The sequence below is a fragment of the Rosa chinensis genome, chromosome 1 (genome assembly GCF_002994745.2).
Source record: "Rosa chinensis cultivar Old Blush chromosome 1, RchiOBHm-V2, whole genome shotgun sequence".
Taxonomy (NCBI): domain Eukaryota; kingdom Viridiplantae; phylum Streptophyta; class Magnoliopsida; order Rosales; family Rosaceae; genus Rosa; species Rosa chinensis.
This window is the reverse complement of record NC_037088.1, coordinates 39,039,147-39,051,820: the sequence shown is the minus strand read 5'-3', so window position 1 is coordinate 39,051,820 and position 12,674 is coordinate 39,039,147. Positions and strand designations below refer to the sequence as shown.

General features: G+C 46.1%; 1 long non-coding RNA gene across 1 annotated transcript; it reads left to right on the top strand.

The window, feature by feature from the left end:
- The first annotated feature begins 9,999 nt into the window (after positions 1-9,999).
- Positions 10,000-12,478, top strand: LOC112187264. Its single transcript, XR_002931042.2, has 4 exons — positions 10,000-10,159; positions 10,350-10,486; positions 11,121-11,336; positions 12,064-12,478. It is a non-coding gene; the product is annotated as an uncharacterized LOC112187264 (long non-coding RNA).
- Positions 12,479-12,674: the final 196 nt, after the last annotated feature.

The following is a 12,674-nucleotide window of genomic DNA, read 5'->3' as shown; positions in this document are numbered from 1 at the left end:
AAATTATTCCAAAATAAAGCCTCAAGAGCAGGCCTGGGAATTAATCAAGAAATTAATCAAAAATAAGGCCTCAAGAGCAGGCCTGGAAATATATAGTTTTGCCCCCCTAGTGTTCGTAGGCGAAGCAAATACACGAGACGAAGGCCTGAACGTAACGGTGGTGTGAGCCGAGGAACACTATGATTGCCCCCCTATCTAATTCAAAGGTTAGTCCGATGGATCTTCGAACTCCCAAACACTAGGGTAATATTTCTTCAAGAATCGTCCGTTGATGGGATTGCGATGGATGTCCCCATCGATGTCCCTGAGGTGAAAAGCCCCGCGCTCCAAAATCCGGTGAACGACAAAGGGCCCTTCCCATCGTGGGGTCCATTTACCGCGGCCTGTTAACTTTTCACCAAGGGGTAAAACGGCTTTCCAAACAAGCTCCCCTTCTTTATAACTGCGACCACGCGTCCGCTTATGATAGGCGCGAGCAATAAGCTGCTTTTCCATGACCAGATTATCCAAAGCCGCTAACCGCTGCTCGCTTAAATCTTCGTGTTCCTGCCACATTGCCTGGACGTAGTCTTCTCCGATCAAATGATGTTGCTCTTAGACGCGTAAGGAATGAACGTTAATCTCCAAGGGTAGCATAGCGTCGTGGCCAAACATAAGGGCATACGGTGTCGTCGCAGTGGGACTCCTCTTAGAAGTGCGATAAGCCCAAAGTGTCTCGTACAAAGTATCGTGCCATTGGCGAGGGTTCTCTGCCAGCATTTTCTTTAGTAGGGTAATAATTATCTTGTTGCTAGCCTCCGCTTGACCGTTAGACTGAGCGTAATACGGGGTACTGTGGACGAACTGGATGCCAAAATCCGTGACTAGTTGCTCGACGGGACCTCCCATGAACGCTGCCCCCCGGTCTGAAACGAGCACCTCAGGGACACCAAACCTACAGAGAATGTTACAAAAAATAAACTGGCGAATGGTGCTGTCGGAGGCTTCCTTTAATGGCTCCGCCTCAACCTATTTGGTGAAGAAGTCAGTGGTGACGATGATGAACTTATGTTGGAGAGACGAGTGGGGATGGATCATTCCAATTAAGTCCAGTGCCCAGCCTCGCGCAGGCCAAGGCTTGATGATAGGTTGCATAGGAATGTTAGGAATATGCTGGACTGGACCATGTGCTTGACAATCTTCGCATCCTTTGGCGAATGCAATTCAATCCTTTAGAATGCTGGGCCACTAATAACCATGTCGCCTAATAAGCCATCGCATCTTGGGTCCCGCCTGATGAGCTCCACATATCCCTGTATGCGCTTCACGCATTAATCGTTTAGCTTCGCGACCATAGACACACCGAAAGTCCATGCCATCTTCCCCACGGCGTCGCAACTCGTCACCCCTGAGGAGATAATTTAGAGCGAGAAAGCGAATCTTTCTGTCAGCTGTGGGGTCTGGGTGCTTGAGGTAAGTAACCAGTGGGATGCGCCAATCCACATCTATAGGTTCTAGCACCGCGACCACTGGATCATCTGGCGGATCAGGCCGTGCGAGCCATGAGGGCAGTGTGCGACGCTCAACCTTCAGAAGACGCTCGCGAACTCCATACTTCAATGTAATGCCCGTGGCCAGCTGAGCGAGCTCATTGGCAGCGAAATTGCGCTCGCGAGGAATATGCTCCAAATCGACATCGGCAAACTGATCCAGAAGCTCAATGGCACGATTCAAATATGGCATGAGCAGCCAACTTGCACATCGATATACGTTTTGAAGCTGGTTTATAACGAGCTGAGAATCGCCGCGGATCTGAACGTCTCTTACACCCATTTCTAGTAAGACTTCGAGCCCGATAATAAGAGCTTCGTTATCGGCCTGATTGTTCGTGCATTTGAATTGTAATTGGAAAGAGTAAGAGAAACGATCGCCAGTTGGATTTTCCAGAACAATCCCTTCTCCGGCCAATGTTTCGGTTCTAGAGCCATCAAAGAACAGTACCCAGGGCTGCAAGGAGACTGTGGCCTGGTACCAAACTGCGTATTTTGGGATGCGCGCCAAATCTGGCCGTGTCATAGTGACTGACGCTATTTCCAACTCCTTTACCGTGGGTATCTCCAACATAGGATGATGTGCCAGAAAATCTGCGATGGCCTGCCCCTTAACAGCTTTCTGAGGGACGTATTGTAGCGAAAATTCTGAAAGGGCGAGGATCCACTTGCCAATGCGGCCTCTCAAAATAGGCCGCGATAACATGTATTTGACTAGATCTGTTTGAGCGATGATGCAGGTAGTAAAGGATAACATGTAGTGTCGCAACTTGCACGCTGAAAAATACAAAGTCAGACACAGTTTCTCCATAGGGGTGTACCTCGTCTCACAATCTGTCAGTGTCCGGCTGAGGTAAAATATAGCATGCTCGATACCTCCTTCATCATCCTGAGCGTGCAGACTGGCAATGGAAGCCTCAAATGCTGAAATGTATAACTTCAGCGGAATTCCAGCCCTAGGTGGAACTAGGACAGGCGGACTCGCGAGGTAGGTCTTGATTCTGTCGAAAGCCTCTTGATGTTTAGGCTCCCATACGAACTCAGCCTGTCCCTGTAGTTTCAGCAATGGGGAGAAGGGCTGGATTTTACCTGCAGAGTTAGAGATGAAACGTCTCAGAAAGTTTATCTTACCCAGCAAACGTTGCAACTCCTTTTTTGTTCGTGGGGCGGTAGCATTGATGACCGCGCTCGCTTTGTCTTCAGGGACTTCTATACCTCTCTGGTGAACAATGAACCCTAGAAAATCTCCCGCTCGAACCCCAAAAACGCATTTAACTGGATTCATCTTGAGCTTGTGTTGTCGCATGCGCTCAAACACCTTCCGGAGATCGGGGATGTGGTCACCCTTCCTCTGAGACTTCACCACTACGTCATCGATGTAGACCTCTAAAATCTTCCCAGTATGTCGTGGAAGATCAGGTTCATGGCTCTCTGATACGTCGCTCCGGCATTCTTCAGTCCAAAAGGCATAACCACGTATTCAAAAACGCCCGCGAAGCCGGGACAACGGAATGCGGTTTTATGTCTGTCTTCTTCTGCGACTGGAATCTGGTGATACCCCGCGGTGCCGTCCATGAAGGATAATAATTCATGTCCCGCTACAGCGTCTACTAACATATCCGCGACCGGCATAGGGTAGACATCTTTAGGTGTAGCGACATTAAGGTCTCTGTAGGCAATGCAGACCCTCATCTTGTCGTTCTTCTTGCGAACTGGCACGATATTAGATAGCCATTGATTGTATTTGGCTACCCTGATAACGCCGGACTTGTGCATTTTCTCGACTTCCTCTTTGATGAGAATTTGGGTTTCAAAGTTCATTCGTCGCGGCTCTTGTTTCTTAGGCTTCCTGTCAGGGAGTGTTGGTAATTGGTGGCACACCAAGTCCGGTGACAGGCCTGGTATATCCTCATACTTCTCCGCGAAGAAGTCTTTGAATTCATGTAATAACTCAATGAGCCCCTGTTTCTCGCTAGGCTCCAAGTAAGCGCTGATGGCCACTTCTATGGGTTCATCTGCTGTTCCAAGATTAATTTTCTCGGTAGGATCTTTGACCTTAGGAGGTGTGTCATCCAGTGCCGCTGGGGCGAGCTGAACATCGACCTCAACATCGACCTCAGCATCTTGTTCCTGGTCAGAGAGTTCCTCATGGACGACCTCTAAGGTCGCGATCCGCTCATAGGCCTCTTTTTCCACTAAGTACGATGACAGTCTATCGTACAGCGAGTGGAAGGCCTCTATCCCTCCTTCTGGGAGGTCGTAATCCATTAATCATTTAAGGGTTTGGGCACAGCATGGCCAGGCCTTTCCAAGCCCTCTTTTGCGAGCGTCAGCCCCCACTGTGCCAATTCAGAGGCCGTCACCCCTGTGGGGCGGCCTTTATCGTCGATGCCACTGACCTGTAATGGAGTGATGGGCTCCAAATAGTACCTGGCATCTACATAGTTTGCGGAAACGGGGAATGGACGAGGATCCGCTTTATCAGTCTTCCGGTTCCACATTACGAGCTCCTGATGAAGAGTTGACGGAACACAATAACTTCTATGGATCCAATCTCGGCCCAAAATTGCACTGTAGGCCGCATAACAATCTGTTACAAAGAAAGCATAAACCCCCTCAGCTGAGCCAACCTTGATGCGCAGGAAAAGAAGTCCCAAGGTTTTTGTTACGGTCCCTGCGAAGTTCTTGAGTGTAAGGGACGTAGACTGGATCTTCTCTCTCTTGATTCCGAGCAAATGCATGGTTCTGGTAGTGATGACATTAACAGCCGCGCCGGTGTCAACCATGATCTTGCTAACTTTGGTGCCGCTCACATCGGCTGTGATATACAAGGGTCTCATGTGTTGGACCATAGCGGGTGTTGGCTTAGTGAAACTCATGAAGAACTCTGTGTTATGAGCCTCCCCTGTCTCAAGGAGCACAACTTCTTCCACAGGTGTCGTGACCGCCGACGTGATCTGCAACGGCTGCAGACTATTCTCTCCTTCTTCAACGCAGTCCTGAGCTGCAACCGGTAATGCATACCGCGCGGGGAGTACGAAAACCATGTTGCAGGATATATCAGTCATATCCGTCTCCTCCACGTCAGTTTCTAGATCAGGCTTGTGTTCGTTGACAGGGACGGCAGTGTTGAATTGCTTAGCCAAGCGATCGACTAATGACTCCTCCATAAGGCCTCTTACCTCATACTGCTCGCGCTCTTGTACTATAGGTGTCGGCAAGGGTGAGTCTGGCTTCGGTTCTCCTTCAGTGCTGACCTTGGGGGATGCAACCACTACACTCTGGACCCTTTTTGGCCTCCACTGTAAAGTCTCGGCAGTCCTTTCCTTGCCCCCCAGTCTCTGAAAAACCGAAAGTTTAGCCTCTGGTTCTTCGCGAAATAGCTTGCGCCTGACGTGAGGTCGTCTTGTTGGTGAAGTTTCAGTTCAAGACATTGGAGGTATCCTTTCTTCAGTGATCCTGCAAAAAACACTGGGCTTGTCTGCCCCTGTTGCTTATTTTTGGAGACTGCGGGGGGCCACTAATGGCTTAGCCGCGAGTGCCTCCATTTCCTTTTGATACTGCTCAGGTGATTTGACCAGTTGTGAAGGCTTGATCAGGCCCTGGTCAAGGGCTTCTAGTGCGCGCTTGGCTTCTCCAAACCTGCACTGCAGCTTCCTTTTCTTGGAAGAACTTATCTCCACTGCCTTTCCCTTTTCCCTGGTGTACCATTTGCCTTCCTTGATTGTATTAGCTGAGGCAGGAGGGATGTAGGGCTTTGTCAGAATATTCCTGCACTCAGTCCTGGCCTTCTCCTCTTGTTTCTGATTGTTCGCGGCTGCTCTCAGCTTTTTGAACAAGTTGGAATCCTTTGGGGATGGTGAAGATTCCATTTTCTCTCTATTTCTTGGGCTGGAAGGTTGATAGTTCCTAGAGGATGAAGCCCACTTGACCGGTGGGAGAGAACCAAAGTGAAATGTCTGCTCGACCTCTTCATGCGACACCTGAATGCCGCACTCTTCCTTGCATCGCGAGCATAAGACCACGGGCGAGGCCTGGCTTCTTGTCTCAGCCTTGCCCCTCGAAGGTGTTCCGCCTGCGGCGGACTTCTCCCCTTGCTCATTCGAGCCCAAATCGAGAGTGGGTTTCCGTTGCTGTTGTTTGGTCCAGTTTATATCGACCATGTTGATCCCAGTATCAGGAAAAGGATCCAAGTCCACTAGCGCTGCCGCCGTGACTGGAGCTTCCACCTGCAAACTACAATTGTTAAGCCATACCTGAATCTGGTCTTTGAGTTTCACGCAATCGGCAGTGTTATGATTCCACAAATTATGGAACTTGCAATACTTCTTCCCCTTCAGCCGCTCTGGTCGAGGAAAAGGTCCAAAATCAGTCTTCACCATCTTCGCGGCGATCATTTCGTCGAGGATCTCATGGGCTTTGTTGGCATCATATGTATATGTTGTGAACTCAGGTTTGGTGAAGGCCATTGATTTGAGCTTAACGGGCTCCTTGGAAATTTTGAGCTGCTTCAATGATGGACTCTTTTTCCCGGTTAACTCGTAGGCCGCTATATCATTTTCCTCTTCCTCTTCATCATCCTGGACCACTTCTTCAGTGCTATGATCGTAATAAGGGTCATAGGTCGATGGCTGGTAGCTCAGGGCCGCTACGGTACGATGTTTCCCCGGCACATATGTCCCTCTGGAAGCGTTTTTTCTTGCATCCGTCTCCCTAAGAAGATGCTCCAAGCTTCCCACCTCTGTGATGAGTTCTCCCATCGACTGAATCATGCTACCGTGCTGCTTCTTCCGTTGACGTGGTTCCAAACCTTTCACTGCCAACTTGACTAATTCTTTTTCGGGCAGGATGACGTTTAGCTTGGCTTTCTGGATCTGGAAGCGTTGAAGGTAGGCCACCGCTGATTCTGTAGGCTGCTGGGCCATTTGGGTGAGAGAGGCCAGGTCTACTTCAGGCTCGATAGTTCCGAAAGTTTCGCGAAAGAGTAGTTCCATTGCAGGCCAGTCGGCCACTGTTCCTGGCCGAAGCTTGGAGAACCATCTGAAGGCAGCGCCTGATAGAGAAGTGCCAAAAATCCTGCATTTAAGGATATCATCGTTCTGGTACTGGCCACACTGTACCCTAAACCTGGCCAGATGTGTCGCCGCGTCCTCAGTATCTTCCCCTGAAAAAGTAGAAAATATTATGTTCTTATAGCCTCGGGGAAAGGGTGCGAGCATGATATGTGGTGGAAAGGGTCCCTCATAGACCCCATCTGGCTGGGCCCTAGGGTTAGCCAATCTGATCATCTCCTCTACTTCATCGCGTCTTACATATTCTGGACCCGGAGAGGGGGGGGGTGGTACTGCCATAGTTTGGCGAGCAGCTTGCACAGGTGTTGCCTGGTACACCGTTGTCGAACCCCCTTCGACATGTACCATGCGGGTAGCAGTCGCTGGCTTAATCTCTTCTTTCGACAAGGCTGTTATCTTGATCGGGGTACCAGTCTGGTCAAGCCCGTAATAACTTCCTGGCAGCTCTTGATATGTCATTTCTGTTCCATCGCTGTCGTATTGGACGAACGTGGCGGGCTCATATGAAGTTCCTGCACCTTTCGAAGCCTGATGCTTTAGTCTGGTGGCCTGTCCGCCCGACGAAGTAGGCTTTTCCTTGCTGCCACAGATAACCAACGCTTGCTCTTTACCCCTAGTGGCGTAGCAGTAACTGTAGCTGAGGCAGACGCGGTATTATTAGCCTTCTCGCGCTGATTTGGTGGCACGTACTTGCCTGAACCGGATGGCTGGCCAAGAGAGCCAAGGATAGCATTAGAGTCCCCTAAAGCTTTGTTCAACACTTCTCTCACTTGGTTCAATTCAGCTCTCTGCATGGCCACTTCAGTTGCCAGGTTGGCACCGTCCTTGCGAAGACCTGCCATATCTGACGCGGTCTGTTTGGTTTGGTCGGTGATAGCCTCCAAAATCTGTGTTTGACGCCGGGCCTGCTCGCTAGCGACGCTCGCAGCATGTGCCTTCACCGCACTCTCTGACTGCGCGATCTGCTGCCTAGTCTCCTCGGCATGGCGGATAACTCGCTGATCTATTTCTCGTATGAGCTTCTCCGTTTTTGCGGTCTCTCTAGCGAAGTCAGCGTCCATCTTCTTGCGATGGCTTTCGATATTCTCCATGATGATTGCGAACCTGACTTCGGAGGACGCTCCCTCTGGAATAGGCTTTGGAACGAAAGCCTCTCCGTCCCCACTTCCCACTGTGGTAGCAACTGTGGTAGGGATAACGGGTTCGCTGACCTGTTTGGTATTGACATTCTGGCCCTCAGTAGTGGCCGGATGATCTTTTCCTTGTTCAGTTGACATGTTGGATGAACAGGTGGGGTAGGCCAATCTCTGAGTCACTTGTTCTTCAGAAAGACCACGACAGTCCGCGCGAGAGTGCGGTTTGTAACTGGAGGTCTTGTGTTTTGAGCAGTTAGCGTAAACCTTTTGGTAAGGGTTTTCGCTAGATTTTCCAATGGCTACGTTCACGAAAAGACACTATTTCAGAGTCCCACTGGGCGTGCCAAAATGTTTGACGCATAAATCCGGTAGGGGTGCAAACTGTCTCTTTTGAGCGAGTGATTGCGCAGGCGTGCCAGCACCGCAGGGTGCAGTCGTTGGGGTAGTCCCTTGACCTGACTTCTTCTTCAAGCGCTGTGGACGAGGAGAGCACCAACCTCGTCACAGGGTTCTTCTCTAGCCTTCCGGGAAAGGACTTCTGCCTTACGGATAAGGACTTTGGGTGTGATCTCTTCGCGTTCACCTTATCGATACTTAGTGTTGTAGACTAAGCAGAGCAATCATTGGGAAGTTGTGAGAAAGCACGGGTTTTGCTAAAGAGTGACTTTAGCTTCGCTGGGTTGCGAGGGCGTTACCCTTGCTTCGCTGGTTGTGTCGGTGGCAGTAATACTGACAGTCGGCTCGCGAGGAGACTAGGACTGGTGCGTGGTCACCGGGTTTCAACGAGGTTGAAGGTTTGCTCCGGGGAGGCTTTGTAATCGCTGGGATTAGTTGAGTTGAGAGAGGTCCTTTTGTGTCCTTGAACCCTAGTATTTATACCTAGGTCTTCGACTGTTCCTTGCTACCGAAGGGTTATTGATTGAAGTTTCCTATTCAATCTCTGCTACTTGACTCCAATAAGGTTTCGTTTTCCTTATGGATTACGGAATGGGCGAAGCTGTAACCCAAACCCAAGTAGGCTTATTTTTTGGCCGCAGGTATCGGCCCGCTATGCTAAATCCACTAATGGATCTTGCCAAAATTACTTTTGGGCTCAAACAGTTACAAAACCATCGAGTGAGACATTGCGGATGTCAGCTATATATGCAGTGAGAAAAAATACAGTTTTACGAACAGCGGCGGAACATAGTTGAGACCAGAGTGAGCCATGACCCTCCCCCAATTTTTTTAAAAATTTCAATAATGCTGACTTGGGAATGCATAATTGGCTAGTGTGTGTTTATTAATCACACTAACATTAAATGTCCGCCCCCCAAATTATTTTCTCCTATGGCAGGCTTGATAAACGTGCAAAAGTAAACCTATGAATGGATCGGATTTTGATCCAGACCTGCTCCAAATCCGTGGTTATTGGACGGGTTTGGATCAAAAATTTTGATCTGTCACTACTAGAATAACTTAATCACACGACAGCCATCAGACGACACATGAGTTTTTGCTGTCGTCTGAGTTAGTCAGACAACAGATTTTTTAAACCTGTCGTCTCATCTCTACTCATCCAACACATGATCCTTTCGTAAATTTGAGAGATTTCAGACAACACTATCAAGGATATCTGTTGTCTGAATAATGAAAAAAAAAAAACAATCATTAATTTATATTTATTTTTTCCCCTCTCAAAACACCCAAAAAAAAAAAAAAAACACCCAAAACCTAGCAGTAAACCCGAGTTCCCTCCCTTAGCTAAAAATTTGGGTCAAACTCTCCCTCCCAAATTGCTCTCGGCCTCCCTCCGACTCACCATCGCTCTCACCCTCAATCACCATCGCTCTCAGTCTCCCTCCAACTCACCATGCTCTCACCCTCAATCACCATCGCTCTCACCCTTAATCCCCCTCACCCTCTCAACCTCACCGACCCTAGCTCTCCACCTCGCTATCACTCGATCTCAGCGGGTTTTTCTTACTTCAAGCTCTGATACAACAAGGCCCAGCATAAGACATCTAGATACTGGCCAACATAAACCCTAACTTTCTCTTCCGGTGGATTGAAGAACTGGTTCCCGTAGCTGGGTTTGAGTGTTCGCAGGTACGAGGTTTGTTTTTCACTTTTCAGATTTTTGTTTTGTGTTCATTTTTTATTTTGATATCATACTCAATAGCAAGTGTAGAGAACGATTTTAATTAGAAAAATCGATTTTTTTTTTGTTGGGATTGATTGCTTTTGGTATGTGGATTGAGCTTAATAAAATTGATTTTTTTTTGTTTGGTGAATTTTGGGGGTCGGATTGGTGTTTTATCTACATTTGCTTTGTTTTGGTAGTGTAAACAATTTCTTGCTGGTCTACTTGAGCGCGGCAGACTTACACAGCAACAATTAATGGACAGAGCCAATCAGAAATCCAAATCAAATAGCAGTCAAGGTATTGCTTTAATGTTTGACCTATTTGATATCGGAAAATGATAAATTCAATAGTGTTCTTTTGTGGGAAGGAAAAGAGAATTTAATGGGATGTTGTGATTAAATGTACTTTTTTTTTGTGCTCTCCATGCCTATACATGCTATTTTCTATTGGGGATAGTAAGTACTGTTTCTGGGTTTTCTTTCTGCAGTTCAGAATGCTGCTCAAGATAACTTTGTTAGACTTGTGACTGCTCGTTTTGTTGAACGTTGCCCGGCCCTTGAACCACTTCTTGAAGAAGCACCTGAACAAGAAGGTCCAAAGAAGCCATGCTCTAAATCTGCTAAGGTAATGCAACTAGATATTTTGTGTCAAATATAATATATTATGTTTCGGGTAGGCCTCTTTGATGTGGGGTGTTTGATCATTAAAACTTTTGTTACATCTGTTGACAGAGATTGAGTTGTATCGGTGTTTGAATAGTGTGATTTTAGGCTCCTCTCAATTATTAATTACATGATTACTTATGTAGTGACATCAATTAACTTAATGACAAGTTGGCTCATTTGTTAATGTTTTTGTGTTTGGATCGATACATATACCCCTTATGTCTATATCAGATAACTCTAACAGTCCCTTAATAATAAAAATACTCCAATCAAACAACAGATTGGGCAGAATCAAACAACAGACTTATCTAATAAAATTTCCTGTCAACTATGTTCCTGCACCAAAATCACTATGGCACACATTTTTTGTTGTTCAGTACTTGCCAGATCCCTTGTGCAGTGCAATGACAATTCTACTTGCTTTTCTCACAATGTCATTTTTGTTTCTGCAATAAAAGAAGTGCTACCTTGTTTATATGATATCAGGACCTGTCTAGAGTCTCTAGACAATGTTCTTTATATCTTCTTCATTATCCTTTGACCTAACAGAACCCTGATGATGCTCTCATGCTCTTCCATGACTTCTGATTCAGGAATTATGACCACAATATTATTGCCACTTCTTCATATAAACAGAGGGCATGCCAATATTATTACCAAAATGGCGGAGGTATTCGGCGGTGGCGGGGAGGCGTTGCGGTTGAGAATTGGAGCTGAGCGCGCCATTGTTTACATCGACAGAGCCTCTGTAGGGATTTGAAGGAGATAGGACTTGACCTTGGTTGCGATTTTTCATCTCCGCTGTGCAGGTAACTGTAATATCTTTATCGATTTGAAATCGATTTGTGTAGTTGTGCTATTGTGAAGTTTGTGTTTGTTTTTTTTTCTTATATTTTTTTTACACAAGTTTGTATTTGTTTTATGCATAGACGATTTCCAATTAACATTCTCAACATTGGAAACCGCATGCAAGAACTTCTTTATGGTTGTTAACTATTGGAGCTTGAATGATAATAATCCTCGTTCTTCACTGTGCTTAATATGTTGTACACACTACAAAACTAAAATTTTATGTTCTATCTCTCTATTGACGTAGTTGTATGAGCTCTTGGGCTGTCTGGGTTATAACTCATTTCATTCAAGTGTTTGTCTTGTGTTTTCATGTTAGGCAGAATATATGTCTTGTACTAGTGCATTTGAAGAGAGACAAAGAGTTGGTTATTCAAATCACTAACAGTTTCAAATATAGACATGGTGTTTTGATTGAATTTTGATTGCATGCCAAAAGTATTATGTTGGCCACACCTAAGATTGAAGCTGAATAACGAATACTTTGACAGAAATGATTTGGAAATCATTTTTTCATTGATTCAGACTAGAACCAGATTATCACAGTTCACTAGCCATCACCACCTAAATTCAGTGCAACAAAGTCCAGTTTTATTATATATCTTATGCTCTAATAAGTTGAATTCTTGTTTTTTCTTTTTGAAAATTGAATTATTGATCTTGATACTTGTTGGTGCATAACAACAGGTCAGTCCAGACCTCTATGGTGACAGCAACACGATGTCAATATACTTGTCTGGAAGGTAAAATCATATTAGTTGCTACTTCCAGTTAGGTTTTTATTTGGACTGCAACTTGGTGAGGCACAAGAAGTTGTTATGGGTTATTTAGTACTATGGACTGAACCCTTGCTTTTAGGACAACTTGGTGAGGCACAAGGAAGTTATTATGGGTTTAGTTCAGTTCATAGGGCTGTGAGTCTTGTGAATTTCTGTAGTAATTACTTTCTGGAGCTCTCTTGCCTTCATCTTTTACAGTTAGGTGAGTCTTGATCACTCTAGTTTTGTCTAGTTATTAGTGGACTCCCCAAGTTATTTCCAAATGACACTATAAGCTTACTTGCATAACCGATATTTTTAAAGTAGTTTTACAATAAACTGAATTGCCTCTCTGTAGTTAGTTGATAGAAAGCCATATAAGGCTTCTTATATTGATTATGGACTATAAGCTATCAGTACAGTTGTAGGCTTGCACATTAATATTATACTTATATACTGTGTACCCATGTAAGATGGTGTGCTGTTACAGAGAAATTTTAAGTAACCTGGCATTGCATTCTTAGCAATTTGTATGAAATT